This window comes from Neofelis nebulosa, chromosome 2 (assembly GCF_028018385.1).
Source record: "Neofelis nebulosa isolate mNeoNeb1 chromosome 2, mNeoNeb1.pri, whole genome shotgun sequence".
NCBI classification, from domain to species: Eukaryota; Metazoa; Chordata; class Mammalia; order Carnivora; family Felidae; genus Neofelis; species Neofelis nebulosa.
Window position 1 is genome coordinate 176,055,856 of NC_080783.1, and position 13,246 is coordinate 176,069,101.

Consider the following 13,246-nt stretch of genomic DNA (forward strand, 5'->3'; position numbering starts at 1 on the left):
ACTGAGGAAGTAGAGAATTTGACGAAATCTTCGCCCTTTGCTTATCATTTGTCTCTTTTCTAACATAAGTGGAGCACGTTGTCTTTACTGATGAGTCCAGATAGGGCATCTTCCGCAGAGTTGACCCTGAATTCGGAAAGTCTGAATTAAGGTTCTGGCTGCAGGCGTGCCCGTTGTTTGACCTCAGACAAATCATGTAAGCTCTCTAAAATTTGGTTCGCTCACATGTAAAATTGAGACAATAATATCTACCTTATTGGGCTGTTATGAGAAATAAATTTGATAATTCCGTACCTGGAACATAGTAAATGCTCAGTGCACGTTACCTTTTATTATCAAAGACGGTCTGAAAGCTCTTGTGTATTTTTGTACTTAATTCTTTGACTTCATCCTTTATTCTTTCACATCCATTCTCCCAGCACAGCGCTCTGCTAAGTGTCAGAATGGCAGTGAGTGATTATTATCTCTATTTTATTGTCAAAGAAAAGCAAAGGAGCATACACATACCTCTTTGAAATTTTTTCACTGGCAACATTTGAAGCAAAATGTATCATGGGTGTATTCATGTAACAAGGAGTTATTAAGCACATGCTGTGTGCCAGGTCCTGGGATAAGCCCTGGAGATTCAGAAATTTCTTTTTTAAATGCATACATGGCTGTCCCTGCTTCCAGAAGCTCAAAATCTGACGGGAAAAGTAGGTTAATAGATGAGTAAATTATAGTAGGATTAGTGCTGGAATAAAGGCACTTGGTAACATGAAGGGAGTGGTGGGGCAAGTCTGTATAAAAGTGTTGATGGCTGTGTTGTGTCCTAGGAAATGAGTAGGAGTCCATCAAGAGGCATTGGCAGCGGATGGAAAGTTTTAGGAGAACTGGCAGGGCCGGGCACCTGGGTGGGTCGGTCAGTTAAGCATCCAACTCTTGATTTCAGCTCAGGTCATGACCTCACAGTTCGTGGGGTTGAGCCCCCCATAGGGCTCTGTGCTCAGAGGGTGAAGCCTGCTTGGGATTCTCTCCATCTCTTCTCCCTCTGCCCATCCCCCGCTCACATTCTCTCTCCCTCTCTCCCTCTCTCTTGCTCTCACTCTTGCTCTCACTCTCTCAGAATAAACAAACAAACAAAAAGAACTGGCAGGGCCAATGAGCATGGGGTGCCTGGAGTGGCTGCAAGTGAACGGAGAAAATGACTCACTATCTAAGCTGTTGAATGACATGGGGAAAAAAAGCAGCTTCTCAATTCATATTTCAAAGATAGAATAATAAAACATCAAAAAGTAGGGTAAATTATAGCGTAATCTTTCTAATGAATCATCAGAAATTCCTAAATTAAAGATTAGCAAGTTAAACCCAGCTGTAAACCATGACTAAATAAAGTTGATTCTTGGAATGCAATTAATAGGTCAAAAGAGCCTGTCTCATCTTAGTGGATGCCAAAAACGCATCTGATAAAATTCATTATCCTCTGCCACTGGGAACTAGAATTAAAGAATTCCCTTCACATGATAAAGAACATCTACATCAAACCAACAACCAATATGAAATGTAACGGCGAAACCTGCAGTCATTCCCATTAAAATCAAAGGGAGGTCAAACTGTCAGCTTCTATCACCTCAATCAGTGCATGCGTTAATATAAGAAAAGGAAATCAAGTATTAAAAATGAGGAAATTGGGGCGCCTGGGTGGCGCAGTCGGTTAAGCGTCCGACTTCAGCCAGGTCACGATCTCGCGGTCCGTGAGTTCGAGCCCCGCGTCAGGCTCTGGGCTGATGGCTCGGAGCCTGGAGCCTGTTTCCGATTCTGTGTCTCCCTCTCTCTCTGCCCCTCCCCCGTTCATGCTCTGTCTCTCTCTGTCCCAAAAATAAATAAAAAGCGTTGAAAAAAAAAAATTAAAAAAAAAAAAAATGAGGAAATTATCAGTGTTTGCGGATTATACTTTCTAATGAGAAATATCAGAAACGATAAGAAACTAATAGAATTAAGAGGGTTAGTTTAAAAGTAAGCATATAAAAATCAATATTTTCTATATTGCTAGAAATGGCCTTTTAGAACACTCCATGGTATAAATAGATTCCATTACCCAAGAATAAGTTTAATACTGAAGATATAAGGTCTGGATTTTTAAAAACTACAAAATGTTGTCAGCGGGCACAAAGTAACTAAACAAACTGAGGAAAGAAGGTTCAACATTATAAAAATGTCACTTCTCCCTGATTACAGATGGTGCCTGATTTCTGACGGGTCGACCTATGATTGTTCAAGCTTACCATGGCGAGAAAGCGGTACGCATTCGTTAGAAACTGTAGTTGGAGGTTTGATCTTTTCCTGGGCTGGCGATAGGCTGTAAGATGCTCTCCCGTGATGTTGGGCAGCTCAGCCATACAGTCACCAGGGTTGACAACCAATACACGTACAACCATCCTGTTGTTCGTGTCCAGCATGTTATGTAATAAATTACATGAGATTTTGAACATTTTATTATAGAATAGGCTTTATGGTAGATGATTTCTCCAGTTGCCAGCTGCTGTGAGTGTTTGAGCACATTTAAGGTACGCTAGACGAAGCTATGATGTTCCGCAGATTATATGTATTACGTGCATTTTTCACTTATGATATTTTCAACTTAAAATGTGTTTATTGGGAGGGGGTGCCTGGGTGGCTCAGTCGGTTGAGCGTCCAACTTCAGCTCAGATCATGATCTTATGGTCCGTGAGTTCGAGCCCCACGTCAGGCTCTGTGCTGACAGCTCAGAGCCTGGAGCCTGCTTCAGATTCTGTCTCCCTCTCTCTCTGCCCCTCCCCTGATCATGCTCTGTCTCTCTCTCTCTGTCAAAAATAAACATTTTTTAAAAAATACTTTTTTAAAAAATGGGTTTATTGGTACGTATAAATGAGGGAAGATCTGTAATTTACAACACTGCAATTCCAAACATAATCTCAATTCTATATCTCCAATCACATATTCATGTTCAGTCATATTCTAATGTGTCTCTGAAAGAGAAGAGCTAGTGAGAATATTCCAAAAAAGTTAATTTAATGGAAAGAAACTCATACTATCAAAAAGATCTCAAAATATAAAGACAAAATAATTTTAAATTATTGTTAAAGGGCCAAAAAAATAGAATGATCAATGAAACGGAATGTAAGACACAGAAGCCCAAGAAACTAAAGTATAATTAATTAATGTGTACTTGAAAGTATTTGGATCAGTGGAGCTAAAGACTTTTCAAATAAATGAACGGGGGTAATAAAAACTGCGAGAAAAAGATTCCTACCTCACACCATATTGTTAATTAAATTCCACATAAATGAAATATCAAATAGACATGAAAGTGTATTTAAGGGGAAAATATTAATGAATGTTTATGTAGGTGTAAAAAGCCCCCCCCTAAATATACAGAAAATATATATTTCTAAAAATTTGGATAGATTTAATTTCATGAAAAGCCCTATTTACATAAAAAATGCTACAAAGAACATTAAAAGGCCTTAGAAAATTAGGAAAATATGTATAGCATACCTTATAAACAGAGCTTTACTATCCTGAATATACAGAGAGCTCCTAAAAGCTTATAGACAAAGTTTATAGAAACATTAGTAAACAATATGAACAATTCCTAAAAGAGAAATACAAAGTGCTTCATAAATAATAGCTCCATACAGAAAGTAACAATGTTTCATCAATAGGGAGTCCGTTAACTAAATGATGATATTATGTGGCATTGTTTAAAAAAAAAATGGAACAAGTCTAAATAATTTAAATAAAAAAATATCAAAGGTACATAAAAAGACTGGTTTTGGTAAGTTCCTGGGGTTTTTTTTAATGTGTTTTTTTTAATTTTTTTTCATCTTTATTTATTTTGAGAGAGAGACAGAGTGAGAGTGGGGAAGGAACAGAGAGAGAGGGAGACACAGAATCTGAAACAGGCTCCAGGCTCCGAGCTGTCAGCACAGAGCCCAATGTGGGGCTCAAACTCACAAACCGTAAGATCATGACCTGAGCTGAAGTCAGCTGGTTAACCAACTGAGCCACCCAGGTGCCCCTTTAATGGGCACCTCTCTCTTTTGAGAGAGAGAGAGAGACAGAGAGAGAGTGTGCGCAGGGGAGGGGCAGTGAAAAAGAGAGAGGAAGACACAGAATCTGAAACAGGCCCCAGGCTCTGAGCTGTCAGCACAGAGCCCAACGTGGGAGCTGAAATTGGGACCGGCGAGACCATGACCTGAGCTGAAGTCAGATGCTCAACCGACTGAGCCACCCAGGTGCCCCAAGTAAGTTCCCATTTCTATTAATAATATAAAAAGTATGCATCTAGGTGCTTATGTATCCATAGAAAATGTTTATTATGGAATTCAGGAAACTTCCCATTCATTTAATAAATATCTATTGAGTACCTGCTATGTGCCAGGCATTGTTCTATATGCTGGGGAAGCGAAGTCTTTGCCCCCATCCATCGGTGTTAGGCACATGCTAACCCGGGGCGGGGGGCCGGGGGGGGGGGGGGGGGAGGGAATGGGGTGAGAAAACAAACTTCTCATCTAAACCTAATTGCACTTTTTGAAATGTTGCTGCACACTTTATATTTGCAATATTGCTAGTGGCCAAACATTTTTTAAATGCATACATTTTTGTAATAAATTCACATGAAAACAAGATAATTTTTGTCTCTCAAATTAGCAGTGACAAAAATGTATTTATCCCCAGGCTGGTAAGGATATGAGGATGCGGGCACCCTCAAATACTTGGAGTATTTGATTCAAAGATATTTTTAAATCAAAATCTCTTTTAAAAAGTGCATAATGTTCAACATGGTAATTCCATGCCTAAAACTGGAATTCTTAAGATGAAAATTCCCATAGTAGTGAACAAATAGATATTAATAGGCCCTTCACTTATATAACGTATAATAGAGAAATACTGGAAGTCTAAATTACCAGTGCTATGAGAATGTCTAAATGTTATATCTGTAGAATGGGATGCTGTTCCCAAATGCCCAATGATAAGCTCCTTGAAGACAGGGGCCATATTTCTCATATTTATCTTTGCCAGCAATAAGTAAGATTTATGAATGTGAACTATGCAATCATTAAAATAATGTTGTAGGGGTGCCTGGGTGGCTCAGTCGGTTGAGCGTCCGACTTCGGCTCAGGTCATGGTCTCACGGCTTATGAGTTCGAGCCCCACGTCGGGCTCTGTGCTGACGGCTCAGAGCCTGGAGCCTCTTCAGATTCTGTGTCTTTCTCTCTCTCTCTGCCCCTCCCCTGCCCACAGTCTGTCTCTCTCTGTCTCTCAAAAATAAATAAACGTTAAAAAGAAAAAATTTTTTTAAATAATGTTGTAGAACCTGTATTTTATCCCAGGGTTTCCTATGCCACTTTTTTTTTTCAAGTTATTTATTTATTTACAGAAAGAGAGAGAGCACGCATGAGCAGGTAAGGGGGAGAGAGAGAGAGAGAGAGAGAGAGAGAGAGAGAGAGAGAGAGAGAGAGAGAATCCCAAGCAGGATCCTCACTGTCAGCATGGAGCCCTACACAGGGCTTAAACTCGTGAACTGTGAGATCATGACCTGAGCGGAAATCAAGTGTTGGACGCTAGCCTAACTGACTGAGCTGCCCGGGAGCCCTATCTCCATGCCACGTTTTTATTAACAATTCAGTATAGCAGAATGTAAAGTCATCTATACATTATGATTCTAATTTGGTTATATAAATATATGCATTCACATACATTCATACAAAAAACCTACCAAAACCCAGGAAATAGGATTACATATGACTTCCATTTTATTATTTGTGCTGAATGTTATTTTGTTTTAAATTTTCCCTATGATGAATATCTATTGACTATTTCATATTTACTTATTTTTGAAAAAGAGAGAGAGAGAGAGAGAGCACAAGCAGGGGAGGGGCAGAGAGAGTGGGAGTCACAGAATCCAAAGCAGGCTCCAAGCTCTGAGCTGTCAGCACAGAACCCAACATAGGGCTCAAACCCACGAACTGTGAGTCATGACCCGAGCCGAAGTTGGATGCTTAACCAACTGAGCCACCCAAGCACCCTAATATCTATTACCTTTTTAGGCATAAAGAAATAAACTTTATTTTAGGAAACAAGGAGCTATTAGACACATATGTCCAATGCAGATAGCATCATAATAGATAATATTTGTTGAGTTTTTCATTTGTGGCCAGATACTGTGTGAAATGCTTTACTTAAATCATTTCAATTCATCATCCTCACTACAGCTCTGTGAGGCTCAAACTGTTACTGTTTCCATTTTGCAAACTATGACACTAGGTTTAGAAAGCACCCAGGTCACAGAAGCAGCTGCTGGAAGGGCCGAGATTGACACCACGGTCTGACTCCAGAACCTGGGTTCTTACTTACACCAGGTTGACTCCACACTGAGCATCAGTACAGTGCCCACTGAACCTTCCAGAGGTGATTTGGTGATGTTGGATGACGGAGAGAGAGAAGAGGGTTTGGAATGAACACAACGGGCTCAAACACGTAAGTAGTGTTTCCCTCTATGCTTCAAACAACCCTGGTGAAGCAGTCGCTAGAGATCTCTTGATCCCCTTCTCAAAGGAAGCCAGTCTTTGGACCCATTTTGAATGAGTCGCTATCATCCTCCAAACAGGTTCACAGAGGCCTTAGGAAAGACCCGGCACCCTGCCCCGCATGCATTCTTGGAAAAGGTGGGAACAGCGTGGGGAGGCCTGGGCCACGGTGCATCTTGCACAGCCAGTGCATGCTGGCTCAGCGGGCACAACGTTCCTCTGGGGAACACCAAAGACGTTTTAGAGATGGCAGCAGCTGGGGAGTTGAAAGAGGGCCCACGGGTTCCTGTTCCCAAGCAGCCGCAATCTGCCTTTCTTCTCACGGCTATGGCAATACCATCACCACCCGCCTCCCCTTACCTCAAAAAGCCATGATCAAGGGAAACCATCTAAGTCAGTCTATGAAACCCATAATTCATGATTCACAATTTCTAACGACACTTTCTTTATTTAGCATATACTTCTTATGTTAGCAAATATAAAAATTAAAAACACGGGGGGGGATAAAATATAAAAGGTAAAATATATAAATATAAAGCTTTCCTCAGCTTGCTTCTAACTCTGATATCTCTGCTACCCCGTTTTGCCATTCGTTTTTGGATCATCTTGCTATGCTACAGCAATTATAAATATATTTGCTATATTTATATTTGCTATTTATAAGCACAGCTTGTATAGCTAAGCTATAACATAGCACTTATAAATAGCAATACCATAGCAATTATAAATACAGTGTTAATATGACAACTTTAATATTACAGAGAAAACTAACTCTTGACCGTGCCCTTCCATCCTTGTTCCTTTCCTAGAGAAAACCAATGAGGCATTCAGGCTACTCTCCTAGAGTCTTCTAGGTATTGACACTCACAAAGGTTTACTACAAGAATACATAGTTTTATCTCTTGGTGTTTGCTTTTTTAATACATAAATAGTATGCTGGGCATGTAAGTTGTTTGTCTTCACTGAACCATGGATTTGGAATATCACCCTTCATGTACACGTAGATCGATATAGATAAATGTGTACATACGTGCGTGTCTCTAAAGCAGAGGCACAGTGTCCCTACAGTAGAGTGCACAAGTCTTCAGTGTGCAATTCAAATCCCAGCTGCTCAGTTCTGTCACCTCCTGGCTCTGTGACATTGGGTGAGTTAACTTCTCTGAGCTATCATAGGCTCATCTGTAAAACACAGATGAGAATATCTTTGTAATGAGGAATAAATGAGCCAGCATTCATAAAGTGCCTAGCATACGTAAACTCTGCATTCGTGTCTGTTAAGTATTAATGACATGTTGGAGGTCCATGGCCACCGAGGAGCCGAGGCAGATTTTCTCTGGCAGGCCTACGTGGCTGCTGGTGCTCTTTATGCTCCATCAAAATCCTCTTTTGGAAGCAGGAGTGGTCACCCAGCCCACCCTTCCAATGGGAAGCAGAGACCCGACAGACAAGTGGCTTAAAATTCAGCTCTGGAATGAGCTGGTGGGACTTCTCCTTCCCTCCCTTCCAAGGCTCTGCCTGAGCCACCCCACATGGCTAGAGTGTCTCACCCTTTCTTCCAACCCCAGTGGGCTTCTCCATTGCAGGGAAGAGTAAGGTGGGTGTAGTATCCCGGCCTTTCTGCCGTCGAGTACCTGACTCAAGGGGCAAGGGAAGAAGTGCCGCACGATCCATCATCCAACCCCCCTTCCCCAGCCTTTACAAGACAATTTTGACAATTCCACCTTGAGCACGTATGTCCCTTCTCCATTCCACTGCTACTGCAGCTTAAGCCTTCTAAGTGGTCACCTTGACTTTCCTTTTAAACAATGTCTGATAAATATCCAACACAACTCTGCACTTACTCCATTCCTCTAAGAGCTTCCATGGTTCCATGTTACCTGTAGAATTAAGTCTGGATGACTCGAATATTCCCCCCCCCCCCCCCGGGGCTTTCAAACAGACAAGGAAGGCTTAAACTTACAATGAGTGGCAAGGTTTCTGGAATTTCATCATGAAGATACACCCTGAGTGGTTGCTGAGCCTCCTCCAGAGGTCCCGGAAGCCTCCTCAAAGTCAGCACCACCCTGTTCGGCCCTGAGCTAGGTCTGACCACAGAGGCAGTTCATTAGCAGTCACGTCCCCACCCGCAAGCGGGGTTCCAAGCTGACTTTGCTGTCCCAGTCAGAATGGATCTCCTCAGCCCCTTTCTGGTTAGATCCTGGCAGGGAGCACCCAATCCCAGTATTCGGGTTTTAGTTCCAGTATTTGGTGGCTATCCCAGTGCTGCAAGGAGACTGGGGTCCTGCCAGAGTGCCAGCAGGCCTGCTTGGGGTTCTGACATGCTTACCTGAGCCAGGCCTCCGATTTCCCCCTGAGATTCTGGATTCCATCCTATCAGGATGGAGGCCTGCTTCAAGTCTCTCCTCAGTCTCCCAGAAATCTCCCTCTGACTCATTACTGAGCTAGGGCACACCCAGTTGCCCACTCCCCCTAGACATGGTTATTTGACCTTGGCCACCAGGCCCTTCGAGCTCCTCCCTTTTCCCCAGGCCCCCCTTCTCCACTTCTCCTATGACCAGGTCCTTTTCACAGATGCTGGTGTTTGCGGTGGGGGTTAGCCTATCCGCATGTTTGCTTTGTTGTCACACAGCCCTATGAGATAAGTATTCTCACTAGCATTTTATGAAGAAGAAACTGAAATTCAGGGGCAGGAAACACACTCTCCAGATAAATAGGGCAGCCAGAATTTGAACACTGACCCACAGACTCCAAATCTTGCTCCTTCTCTACTCTCTGCTTCCTGGAGAAAGTGAAAGTGGGGTGACTGTCCTCCCCTTTCCACTTGGGACCCACCTGACTTTCAGGAGGCTCCTAGGCCACAGTTGGCTATGATACCTTTCTCTAGTTCTTTCCCTGTTTACTTGAGCAGAGGATGGAAAGATAATTATCTGTTACATTAATGTGTGAGACTCACCACTAACAATGCCATGTTATCTCAATGGAAACATCTGGCTTATGGATCATGAGGAACAGGTTTTTATCAAGCTCCGCATAAGCTTACCCCAAAAATAATATTCTACAAAGCCATCCATGCTCTATACTGATGACATTTTCGGTAGAGCAAGGATTGCATTTTGCAAACGGTGCAATAATTTGCAAACCAAGTGCTGCACTGGAAACCATCATCTCAAGAAAAATGTGCTTTAGCAGATTTGTTCTCCACTAAAAGAAAGCTAGCATTGCCAGAGGCCCCAAGAAAGGGGCCAATAGAAATATCTCTGTAATTGGGCCAGATTCAAGTTAATTTCATTATGGATGCTAGCACTAACCCAACGAATAGTGAGGAGTGTGGCAGCGGGGATTTGTGGGCCTGGAAACTAGAGTAGGGAGTCTCTATCAAGAAAGCAAGAGACAGATTGACAAGAGCCTCAAGATCACACAAGAAAGCCTGAGGACAGGGGCGCCTTGGCGGTTCGGGCAGTTAAGCATCCAACTCTGGATTTCAGCTCACATCGTGATCTCCCAGTTCGTGAGTTTGAACTTGCGTCAGTGCAGAGCCTTCCTGGGATTCTGTGTCTCCATCTCTCTCTCTCTCTCTCTCTCTCTCTCTCTCTCTCTCTCTCTCTCTCTCTCTCAAATAAATAAATAAACATTAAAAAAGAAAAAAAAAAAACAGAAAGCCTGGGCACAAAATGCCAGGAGGAAGAGTCAGACAGACTCCAAAACAGGGGTGAGCAGAGGGCAGAATGTGGACAGAAACATCTGTCAAAGCCAGAGTACAAGGCGTAGGTTTCAGAATCAGGGGCATAAGGCAGCTCAATGCAAGTGAGAACAGAGCAGTGTTCCTGAAAGAACATTAGTTGGCATCTGTGACCCGTTCTCAGGAGATGGTCGGTACCCTAGTGAATCAGTGGGGCTTATGTTCTCATGGGTGGCTTAGATGATGTGGATAAATGTCTTTGCTTTCCTACTCGGACTGTAAACCCCTGTAGAGTGGGAACCATGGCATGCTAATCCCATTTCCCTGCATAAAGCACAGTGCCCAGCACATAGTCGGTGAGGAGCAAGGCCTTACTGAACAACTAGGACTGAGAGAAAAGCACAGGACTGAGGTAGGAGTCCTAGAGTTGAGTGGGTCTGCATTGCTGGGTAGCCTTGGGTAAATTACTTTACCTCTCTGAGCTCCAGTTTCTAACTTAAGTGAAGAGGCTGGATGATAAATGTAATGTCTTTCCTATACTGTAAAATAATACGAGTCTATGAATAAGTAAATCAGTGACTAATAAAGGCTGTTTTAACAGGATTACTACCATTCTTACCAACAAGACGGTATCCAAATAGGACTTCTCTACAGGTGTTCAGGATATCAAATGAATAACACAGCCCTCCCCTTGAAAGGGTGCACACTGGGGCGCCTGGGTGGCTCAGTCGGTTAGGTGTCCGACTTCGGCTCAGGTCATGATCTCACAGTCTGTGAGTTCCAGCCCCGCATCGGGCTCTGCGCTGACAGCTCAGAGCCTGGAGCCTGCTTCAGATTCTGTGTCTCCCTCTCTCTCTGGCCCTCCCCCATTCATGCTCTGTCTCTCTCTGTCTCAAAAATAAGCATTAAAAAAAAAAAAAAAAAGGAAGTGTGCACAGGTGGAGGAAGATGAGGGAACAGGTAGCCAAGGAATTATAATTCAGTGTCACAAATTCTGTCGTAGAGATAGTGCTGTGGGTCCAGAACAGGAAGTGGTTTCTTTTCTTGGGATAGTCAGGGAAGGCTTTGCAAAGGAGGTGACATTTGAGGTGGATCATGCAGAAATGAACATAAGTTCCCCAGACAGAGAATGAAGAACTGAGCAGAAAGTCCAGGAATGACATGTACCAAGTACTACAAGTCAGGAAACGTAGGATTTATCACTGGAGACCCAGGATTTGACCCAGAAGATAATGCCTTTCTCACAGAAAGAAAGGAAAGGAAAGGAAGGGAGAGGAGAGGAGAGAAGGGGAGATGGGAGGAGGGCAGGGGAAAGGAAATGCACTTTGAGGCTGGGGATACATCTGTTTCTGACCCCCGTTGTTGAGTAAGCTTCAGAGCGAATACAAAAAGCTGTGAGACAGCATGGCAGTGGGTTTCAGCTCTGGAGTGCTACAGCTATAGAATGTGAGTTCCAGAAGAAACTTCAGAATCATCCAAACTAAGATTTCGTAACATGAGCATTTCTTCTATGCGTCCTCCTGCTGTTTCCTTCTTCCCCACTCTCGTTTCTGAGATTGGAAATGGGGTATGGAATTTAAATTGGTTTTTTTGTCTTTGTTTTTGTTTTTGTTTTTGTTTTTGTTTTTGTTTTTTAGTTTCTAGCTAAATTTGGGCTGGGGAACACAAATTATAGGTGAACATTCTCATTTTATGTCTTTTAAATTTTAAGTTTTTTTATGTACGTATGTATGTATTTAGAGAGAGTGCAAGGGGGGGATGGGCAAAGAGAGAGGGAGAGACAGAGAATCCCAAGCAGGCTCTGCACTGTTAGCACAGAGCCTGATGTGGGGCTCGAACTCACAAACTGTGAGACCATGACCTGAGCCGAAATCGAGTCCAGTGCTTAACCACCTGAGCCACCTAGACTTCCCTGAATGCTCTCATTTTAAAAATGAGAAAGCTGAGGCCCGGGTAAAGGAGATTACTCTCTCAAGGCCTCAGAGCTAGTGAGTGGCATGGCTGGAAATAAAGTCTCAGTCCCTCCGCTTTCTGGTCTCAAGGCAATTACCCGGGTAACTTTTCCAAGCTACAGTGAGAACATCTGCATGCCCACCCATCGGCCTTTCATCAGCAGGACACAGGTATGGGCAGGATGCCTCCAGGGTCTGGAACTGTACCACCGTGTGCCAGTTTCCACACCACTGGCTGGAATCCTGCTCTAGAAAGACTCAAGAGTGCTGCTATCATGAGGCTCTCACTCTTTACTCTCAGCCTTAAAAGAGACTTCCCAGTGTTCACCTGAACAGCCTTGGTTTATGTGTCATTCCCTGGGATTTTAAACTTTAGAGAAAGAATGAGAGAGAGGGAAAGAAAAGGCAGACCCTAATTTTCCCACCAGCAGAGAACTAGGGTTTGGCATAAAGCCCTTGGCGTAAATCCTCCCTTTATCATATAACTAAGATTATTATTAATTATAATAGCTAACATTTATTAAACCTTTCCTTGGTGCCAGGCACAGTTCAGGGGGTTTACCCACCTCATCTTTAATCCTTACAAAATCTCAGGAAGGTTGCATCATCTGTTTTGTTTGTAAAGAAAAGGACCGTGGGGTGCGTACACCCCTCAGCCAAGGTTACACAGCGGCAACTTGACCACTTCAGGATTTAAGTACAGCTCACCCCGACTCCACACCTTATTTTTAAGAGTTGTGTGACCTTGAGCGATACAGGTTCCTCATCTGTGACACAGTGGGTAATAATAAAAATTCATGTTGTGGAAAGACTCACAGAATAAATAAATCAAAGTAAATAAAATAACTCCTGCCTATCAGGGTTGCTGTTGGAATTAAATGAGTTGATATGGGAAAGTGCTTTGTAAACTGCAATACACCATACAAATTTTATCATTATTATTATTTCCAAAAAATATGGCTTCTCCTATACAATAAAACAGTCCCTGGCATGTATTTATGACAACATGCCTAAGAAACAATTTCCATTCTGATGGGTTGCCTCCCTATCATGTTATTAAAAGG

The 13,246-nt window shown here is 42.8% G+C and overlaps 1 long non-coding RNA gene across 1 annotated transcript; it reads right to left on the bottom strand.

The window, feature by feature from the left end:
- Positions 1–564: 564 nt before the first annotated feature.
- Positions 565–7,877, bottom strand: LOC131504670 (uncharacterized). Its single transcript, XR_009258097.1, has 3 exons — positions 7,582–7,877; positions 2,265–2,418; positions 565–683 (listed from the first exon to the last, which is right to left on the bottom strand). It is a non-coding gene; the product is annotated as an uncharacterized LOC131504670 (long non-coding RNA).
- Between the last annotated feature and the right edge of the window lie 5,369 nt (positions 7,878–13,246).